This window comes from Ailuropoda melanoleuca, chromosome 5, assembly GCF_002007445.2.
Source record: "Ailuropoda melanoleuca isolate Jingjing chromosome 5, ASM200744v2, whole genome shotgun sequence".
Taxonomy (NCBI): Eukaryota; Metazoa; Chordata; class Mammalia; order Carnivora; family Ursidae; genus Ailuropoda; species Ailuropoda melanoleuca.
Window position 1 is genome coordinate 33,719,200 of NC_048222.1, and position 9,536 is coordinate 33,728,735.

A 9,536-nucleotide genomic window follows, 5' to 3' on the forward strand; every position below is an offset into this window, starting at 1 on the left:
GGCCATGTTTATCTGGAGTTTCTGTAAAAAAGGAAACGCAGTAGCAAACGGTAGACAGGTCAGCTAGTGAGGGCGCCATCTCCTCAGGGACTTCTACTGCCGAGAGGAGGGGAAGGCTGCGCTTTCCTAGCCCTACTGTAGTACTTCATTCATCCTTGTCTTTAAAATTAAGAAATCGAGATGCAGCAGAGCACACATATAGACGGACACAGAAAGTGAGCATTTTGAATAGTGAGTCCAGCTCTCTTTTAACAAGTTGGCAGAATGGTTTTCTGATGGATCTGTGCTTAATTTGACAAGTTGCTTTGCTAGCCACACAGACTGAGCTAAAAGAACTGGAAGGATGTCCTAAGCCTTCCCCTTTGGCTCGCTAGTCTTCCTGAAGTTGGAGAAGGCTAGCAAACTGGGCAGCGTCAGCCTAGCAGAGGTCGCACAGCCCCCCAAGGGCGAATGGAGTCAGCTCACATCTACACCCCGAAAAGCTCAGTTGCCTCATCAGTGTGGGCCATCTTTCAGCAGCTCCTGTCTCCATCCACAAGGAAAGAACACTCTGGGTGTGTGTGTGCGTGTGTGTGTGCGCGCGCGTGTGTGTGTGTGTCCTGTGCACAGCAGCATAAAGATAGGAGATGATGAGTCTGGAATCATCCCACCCACTGTGAAGGTCATGGGACCACACAGTCCAGGGCGAAGATGGGCAGGAGCCTGAGCTGTAAATGCTTCCTCTCCATGCACAGACAGGGTTCGCATTATTGCTAATGTCCACGACGTGCTCAGGGAAGATAAAATATATTCCAGAGGTTTATTTTCCCTCCACTGAATTGACTCTAATCTACGGTGCTGACCCTGCTTTTGGCTCCTACGAGGAACCAAACTCTATAAAAACTCACAAATAAAATATGTCGGCTTCCTCTGCTAAGATAGCTATGTGAATGACATGCTAAGTATTTCAATAGAAACCAAATTAGTATCGACTCAAACCTTTTTTCCTTTCTGTTGCTGGAGTGAGGTTCTTTTTGGTAAAGAAAACGTGAGGGACTTCTGCAAACATGTCGCCACACCTCGACAGTGTTACCTGCTGACTCAAACCAGCTCCCTGGCCAGGCCTGGAGGGCCAGAGCAGGAAGTGTTGTTAAGCAGTATAATTCAAACACTTAATGCCTCAGTGTGTCTACGGTATCTGTAATTACTTCTGCTCTGTCAGTGGATACAGATTGGCAGGAAGCAGATAAGTATAATTGTTTCCCCATTAACGACCCAAATCTCTTGGACTTCGCCTGCATCTGAATCTATCAAAGGGAGAGTTTTTGCTTCCCCCTTTGGCCATTTTAGCGAGTTTCTCAGGACCTGAGCCAGCGGTGCATTTTCTCTCTGATGCACCCTAGCTCTTCCCCACCCCCACACCTCACCGCCACCTCCCCATCCCCACCCTGAGCTTCCTCACACTCCTCCCCCATCTAGCCACGTTATGAATGCTTTTCTCTCAGCTGTGACCAATTTGGGGGTGCAGCTGAGAGTGAGGCAGTGCCAGGGCTGAAATGAGGCCTGCACCCCATACTGTGGTGTAGAGCTCCTACATGGCAGCCAGCGGCTTGGACCCTAACTTACATGGGGGTTCTGCAACCTTTCTGATGGAGCCTGTCAAAACTATCTGTAATTAGTCAACCCAGACAATCTAGCATGACTAACTGCCACGGTGTCAAAGCAATCCGGGAGAAGGAAATCATATATAAATGAGAATGTTGGGATGTGGTGAGCAAAAAGTTCCCAACGAAGTTTGGAACATATAACAAGTTAGGGTCTTGGCTTCTTTGCAGGGGAGACAGGGGGGTGGTCAGGAAGAAGCAAGATTTCTTCCAGATGGCGCTGGACCTTGCCAAACAGTTCACACTTTACTTTGAAATCTGCAGTTCTAAGCTACTCCCACTAAAAGTAATCACACGCTCAAAGCAGATCAACCTCAACATCCCATGGGTTTTGGAGGGGGTTCAATGCAGAGCTTTAAATGCGCCGAGAGAGAGGTGAGCCAGCCTCTCAGGAGCTGGATTTCTGTCTTCAGTGCTCTTGGGGGATGTTTGCTCTTCATGAATGTTTAAACAAGATAATTTTCATGTGATTTCTTAATGTGTAAATTCACGTAAAATACGACCTGCGTCTATAGGTAGCAAACGTGTATAATTCCTTGCACAGACATGAAATGGATTCAGGCTTTTCCCTAACTTGCCTTGTAAATGTCAAATAAAGGCCTGTCATTACTGTGTCTCTCTTGCTCTTCCTTTGGGAGAGGAAGTTTTCTGCAGTGTCAACCCAGGTGACTCATGGTGCAGTGGGAAAACACAAAAGATGCCGTTTCCAGCCCAAAGGGGAAAAAAAAAGCCCTTGCTCATTACTCACATCGTGATTTTCATCTTCAAAGCACTTACCAAGTACTAATTTATCCATCGCAGCCTTTATACAGGGACTGCACAGCCATTTAATTAGAGAATTTGGGTGGTCGAGTGGCTTAAACAATGACTGGTGGCCAAATGGACGTGTATTCTAATTCCACTCATTCATTTGATCTCCCGTCTAAATGAACTCAGTCCATTAAATCCATTTTTTCAAAAATGTCATAAAAGCACAAGCCTTGTTTGCAGAGCAGCTACAGAATTTGAATGGAGCTGCTGTTTAGAGATTCATCTTCAGAAAAAGGAACTTTCCTCCAATTTAAATAATCTCTCGCTCTCCAGGTTTGCAATTCACTCTGCTAGAAGACCAGAGGAAGTGCAGATGCTCCCACTTCCTCCACCATTGCAGCTACCCGTTTGAAGATCCCTGTACTTATCTGAAGGTTTCCCTAAATGACCTCTTTTTTAGACAAGCGTTGGGGTTTGTCTCTTTCAAACCCAATAATTCTTATTCCTGAGAGTAAACGACAAATACAGCCAGCTCCTGGTGTCTGCCTCTTGGCTGGTCTGCACCAATCTTGTTTTTGCCTTCCTTCACTCTCCTGTGTTATTCTCACCCCTCTCTGTCTTTACTCCGCTGCTCAGCAGCAGAAACAAGATGGAGCTCAGAGCTTTCTCTCTGTGCCCCATCCCCAGGGAAACATCTGCCCAAACCAATAATGACCAGCACATGTGTACGATGTGGAAGCCGGACAGATGCAACCTCAGGAAAAGAGGGTGCACTCTGGCCTCACAGGTCTTAACATCAGCCTGAACAGGGGGTAAAGGCAGCTTCCCTTTCTGCTGGAATTCTTAGCCTCCAGACTCACTCATGTTCACATGCCACATAGAGCCACATTCCAGTGGCTGATACCCCACAGATGGGGATAACTAAGGTCCACAGAGCACTGGTGAAGGATCTCACTCCTATGCTTTGTGTAGCAGCAATCCCAAGGGTTGGGGATACCCCACCCCACCCCACCAAATCTCTCACCATCCCCTCAAAAGCCTACGCCTTAAACACAGAGCAGTTCAGTGTCTTTCAATCCCTCCCTCTCTCCTCCTCTCAATCTCTCTCTCTCTCTTACACACACACACACACACACACACACACACAGCAGAATACTGAAAACGATGGGGTCTCCCTTACCTGAAATAGTGGGGATAAAACCCCACCAGTGCAAATGGGAATAGAAAACAATGTAGGCAGAACATTGGAGAAGATGGAAAAACAGACAAGGAAGAAGTAGAAATTTGAGTGTTCCCAAAGGTGGGAGAAGAGTAGGTGGGAAAGATGATGACGCTAGAACCTAAGAAAAGTAAATAAAGAAAAACAACAGACTGTGTAAATGTGGGAAAGAACTGTAGTAAGACTCGAGGAAATTGCAGAGGTGGGAAAAAAGAGAAAGGGAATTGCCAGTGGCGAGCTGTAGGGAGTCAAGTTAGGAGCCCCATCTCTAGCCAGTGTTATTAACTCCTTCTTCTATAAATCTGAGCTCTTTCCCTGAAGAGATCTCTAATCCTGAACTGTGATAGATTCTTCTCTTTGGTCCTAAGGCTCGTTCTAACTAACATAATGATTTTAGAAAGAGAAAAAGATCACAGCCTAGAGTAAATCCAACGAAGTTTTTTTTTCCTCCCACTGATACAGGGCACCAGTGTTAGAATGGATTACTGTGGCTCCCCTCACGTAGGAACAATAGACCTCAGGACTTACCTGTGTGGCAACCGCTCAGAATAAAATCAATAGCTGAGAATTATAAACACTGAGCAGTGCCATGCCACGAGATGGACCGCTCTGAGGCTGAAGTAGGCAGGTAATGCCTGGAGGGGATTTACAAGCAGCTTTTCTTTTTTTTTTTTTAACTTTCCATATCTCCAGGGTGAAAGAGCAAAGACTTGAAATAATAAATAATGTTTACGGAAGACTTTTCAGTTCCAATGACCTAAGGTGGGATTAGAAACACAGCTCAGGACTTGGGCGCTTCAACTACACACATTTAATAGCAACAACAAAACGGCCGTGGTCGCTGTACTCATTAGGTCCAATCTTCAGCAATCTATAACCATTTATGTACATTTCTGGTTTATAGAAACAAGTGTTGTACCATCATATATTTTGCCCTCCAGAAAGCTTCAGAACTTTAAAAATGCCTAGGAAATGAAATTTACAGTTTTACTGAACTCCAGCCCCTATCCACCAATTAGATGCCACTTTACAATGAAACCACCCTCAAGCCCTTTCATTTTTCGAGTCCTGTTATGGGAAGTGGAGACTGGAGAACCAACATGCAGGAGACCCACTCTAAAGTAAAGACATCTCACTCTGATGAAGCTAAGCCAATGTCCTTCCAATAGCATGCTTTGGAAAGGTACAGTAAAAATCAGATGAAAAGACATATGCACTGGGGCACCTGGCTGGCTCAGCTGGTAGAGCATACATCTCTTGACCTCAAGGTTGTGAGTTCAAGCCCCACGTTGGGTGTGGAGCCTACTTAAAAAAATAAAATTAAAATAATAAAAAAAGAAAAGACATGCACCCTCACATTATATAAAAGAATCAGGCTACCATACAAATTATACTGTGTTGGAATATTCTTAGCAATTGAGAGAAACTTCTAGAACACCACACTTTACATAAGGTATTTACAAAAACATCTTCTCCCAGAAAATGGTAAAGATCACGAAGCCTGCCAACCAAGGCATGATGGTGCCCCAAGTCCAGAAAAGATGCTGCATCCATGGAGCCCTGGCATCAGCTGCAACCACATTCTCTCACATTCTCCTGGCCTGGAAATCCACCTGCTTCTCAGATGCAGGTCTTCTTCTTTGCCTCTGTTTCCTTCACTGACTTGTCTTGGCGTTCACTCCTCACATAAGAAATGCAACTGCTCTTGAGATACTCTGCATCCGTGGTGCAGAGCCCCTGAGGGGACGCCAAGCCGCCTGAAACCCAGCAACGCCCCCAAATGGGAGTAGCATGTGGGGCTCAGGCACCCTCTGTACCAGCACATGAATAGATCTTCACCAAACTCGGAAAGGAGCACTCATGTAGATTTCTAAAGGCTGCAGCAACGAGATCATGCAAACCCCGTGTAGACATTTTGGAATCCGACCTCCCTCTCCTCCTTGGGGCTGGATCCTCCAAAGCTGTCATGTCCTAACATCAACTTCCCATTGAGTCATCTCTCCTTAGCAAATGCTCTCCCAATTGCCCTACTCACCCTGCATTCACCAGCCTTTAGTAGGCATGAGGCTTCCTCTGTTTCTGGGAAATGTACAATGTTAGGAGATTCTCCTCTTCCCATAAAGAGTTCTTTGAAAATCACAGATAGGGGCGGAACCTGGCATCACCCACAAGAGGTGCCAGATTTCTTAAAGACCTTACTTTTCATTGATGAGAATCTAGAACAAAGCAATTCTTTCATATCACTCTGTGCCATTTCACCGCACGAGATGTGTAGCACTGCCGAAGCCAGTCTAAATCTCGGGGGAAAGTCATTAGAAGGAACGTGATTAAAACAAACTCTGCATAACAAATCCATTTGTGTCCATAGAGATGGTCCACTGTAAACAAACTGCGTAATGTATAAAAAAATACTCTGCCTATAAACGCATATGCTTTTCTCTAGGAATCATCAAAGTATCATCAATATCATGAGCAAAGTGGTGAGGTGAAGTACTTCCCATAGGAGAGAGGTAAAAAGGGACACGGACACATAGGGGAGGTGTGTGTCTTTACTGGGGGATCAGGGAAGGCCTTTCGGGTGATGCGACATCAGAGAGGCCTGACTGGAGTAAGGGAACAAATCCCAGGCTCATCTAGGGGAAGTGAGCTCTAAGCAAAGGGAACAACTCGCACAAAGACGCGAAAGCGGAAGCTGCTTTTGTGTGTTGGAGGAGGGGTCAGCAGACTGTGGCTCACTGCTTGGTTTGTTTATAAACCAAAGTTTATAAAACAAAGTTTTATTGGCATTCTCATTTGTTCACATATTATCTCGCATGGCTGCTTTTGCTCTACAACAGCAAAGTCAAGTCATTGTGGCCGAGATGGTATGCTCAACAAGACTATTTACTGTCCGGCCCTCTACAGAGACAAGGCCAAACCCCTGTGTCTGATGAACATGAAGGAAGTGAATATAACTGGGAGAGGTGAGCAGGGGCCAGATCACTTCAGTCCTGGTAGGATAAAACCAATAAACCGCCAACCAACTGCCACACGAAAGACGCGTCTCCCAGGGTAAGGAGTGCAGATGTCATTTGTAAGGCTTCTTTTCGCCAGCTCGCTCCAGTGTGCCTGTCTGAACTCTGCCTTGTTGCTGGTCTGCAGGTTTTCAGCCATTTTTCCTCTGTGGCGGCGATATGCACATCTGATAGGCTCCCATGAACACACCCCTGGTAGGCCCAGGTGAGCAAGAAGGTGTATAACACGGGGTCACCTTGCAAGTGCATTAATAAAATGGCAACATTCACAAATAATAGTAATTTCCTAATATTTTAAATGCGTCATAAGGCACAACGAGAACCACTGCTACAGACTATGTTTTCTAGCATTTTTTTTTCATTCAAGCAAAATTCCAGGCACAAAACGTATTCAAAGACCTTGCTACTCAAAGTATAGTCTGAAGACCTGTAGCATTGGCATCACCTTGGAGCTTACCTGAAATGCAGAATCTTAGGCCTTGGCCCAGACTTAGAGAATCAGAATCTTCATTTTAACAAGGTCCCTGGGAGATCTGAATGGTCACTAGGGTTTGAGGCCACTATCCTGACTGGTCTCTAACTGCTCTTTTCTAAGAGTTTGAAATATGGTTTTATATTTCAAAGAGGTTAGCCTATTTATACTATTCGTACTAGTGAACACTGGCTACAACTTAATGGTTAATAAGAAAGGATTGGCCAAATAAATGATACATTTATCTAAACAGAAATATTAGCGGCTGGCAAAATCGATATTGTAGAAGGCCGTGAGAATTTATTCATAGCTTATCATTAAGTGAAAAAATACCAATTACAGTCAAAAGGATTGAGTATTGAGGAATGGAGAGAAGTAGGGAGAAGGTGGAAATACTAACTTCTTACATTTGTTTTTTACATGATATTAACAAATTCTGCCTAAAAATCCAAAGGATTAAGTAATGAAAGCTAAAAAAAACTTCGGAACAGAAATCTAAGTTTTCCAAATTATCAAAAGAAACGCACACACAAGGGAGAAAAAAATCAAAACAAAACAAGAAAGAGAGACCAAGTGTTAAAATTACCAACATAAACAGAAAGCATAACATGTGTGATGAGATAAACAAGACTCAGTAAATATAAATGAGCTAAACACACCTATTAAAAGAAAATATTCTAATGTATTACAGAGTAAAATTCAACTATTCTCTACATACAAGCAACACACCTGACAAACAGGACTCAAGCTCAAAACTACAGCACGCACAGAGGCACGCTTGGCCAATGAGAACAAAACGCAAGCAGGGGTCCCGATCTCGATATCAGATAAGGAGGAATTCCGGGCAAAATGCAATAAAGAACACAAATATGGCTTTTTATAATGATGAAAGGGGACAATCTGTAATGAAAAATAGGCTTTTATATATTCCAAAACCTGAAACATACTAAAAAAATACTATAATCCCATTAAAATTGTTGATTAAAAATAGTAACAGAGTCTATCAGCACATTACAAGAACAGTATATTAAAATCAAGGGTCATTTATTCCAGGAATAAAAGGATGGTTTAATATGAGTAAATATACAAACTGATTACATTAATTGGTCAAAGCGAAAAATCACATAATCAATCTCCACTACACTGGAAGAGATTTTGTGAAATGCAACATCCATTCTTAATTTAAGGAGGAAGAAACCTTTTAATAACATAAATACAGATGATAATTATCCATCCACTTACCACAGAGCCAGCAGCATGCTTAATGGGAAAATACTGAAACAAGCTCATTAAGGTCAAGAACAAGACAAAGACATCATTGACTATCATTCTGATTTAACATTTTTCTGGATGTTCCAGCCAATGTTATTAGATAAAAAGAAAAAACAGGAGGCAGAAAAGCTAGAAAAAGAGGACTTAAATTTTACATTACTGGAAAAGAAAATAATTATCTATGTGGAAAATCCAGGAAAATCAAGTGAAACACCATTATAGTTAGTAAGAAAATGCAATAAAGGACGAGAGCTATAACAAAATTAATACCCCAAATCAATAGCTTTCATATATCTGTATCTATATCTGTATCTTCCCAAGCGCCCTGATCGTCACCTTTTCCTAGGTGGTTTCTTGTGACTGAAAGGCTATCTCTTTGCCTCTGCCTGTTTTTCTGGGAAGTACCTGATGTTCCTTCGAACTCAGTACAATGTCACCTTCAGGAGGCTGGCCCTCGCCGACCCTGATGCTCGGGCCCGCATTTACACGCCACACTGTCAAAGCGCTTACCGCGCTATCCTGTAACTATCTGATTCTTGGCTGCCTCTCCCATTTGACTGTGAGCTCCTTGAGAAAAGGGGCCTTGTCTGCTTTCTGTGTGCTCAGAGCCCAGCACCAGGCCTGGCAAAGATTAGATGCTCTATCAACCTCCACATTTGATACTACATTAGGCTTCTGATTCTATTCATAAGAAATGACCCAAACCTGAACACAGGACAGACTGACAGATCCATGGATAAAGATGGGCAGATAGACAGATAGGGAGAGATATGATATATTCATAGAAGTTAAAAAAGCAGGTGCTGGTGAGATTATTATGTCTCCTTTGGTCCCATTTATGGATTATAATTCTTTCACTGATGAAAGAATGAATTCAGTAAAAAAAAATTTATTCAGTAAAATGCTGTTAAATTGATGAATGCACAAATGTATCTGTTTCGGAAATAAATGGTCACAGGTTTTATTTGGTTCCTTTTCTAAAATATTTGTAATTTTTATTGTGTTGACTTGTAGGATATTCCGACTTAGTTTTTAATTATCATTACCATTCATATTATTGGTTTCCCCAAATTAAAACCTTCCACTTTAACATAAAAAATAGATCATATAAATATACTTCAAATCCCAGTAATTTTGCCATACTGTCAATATCTGTTTAAAAAAAT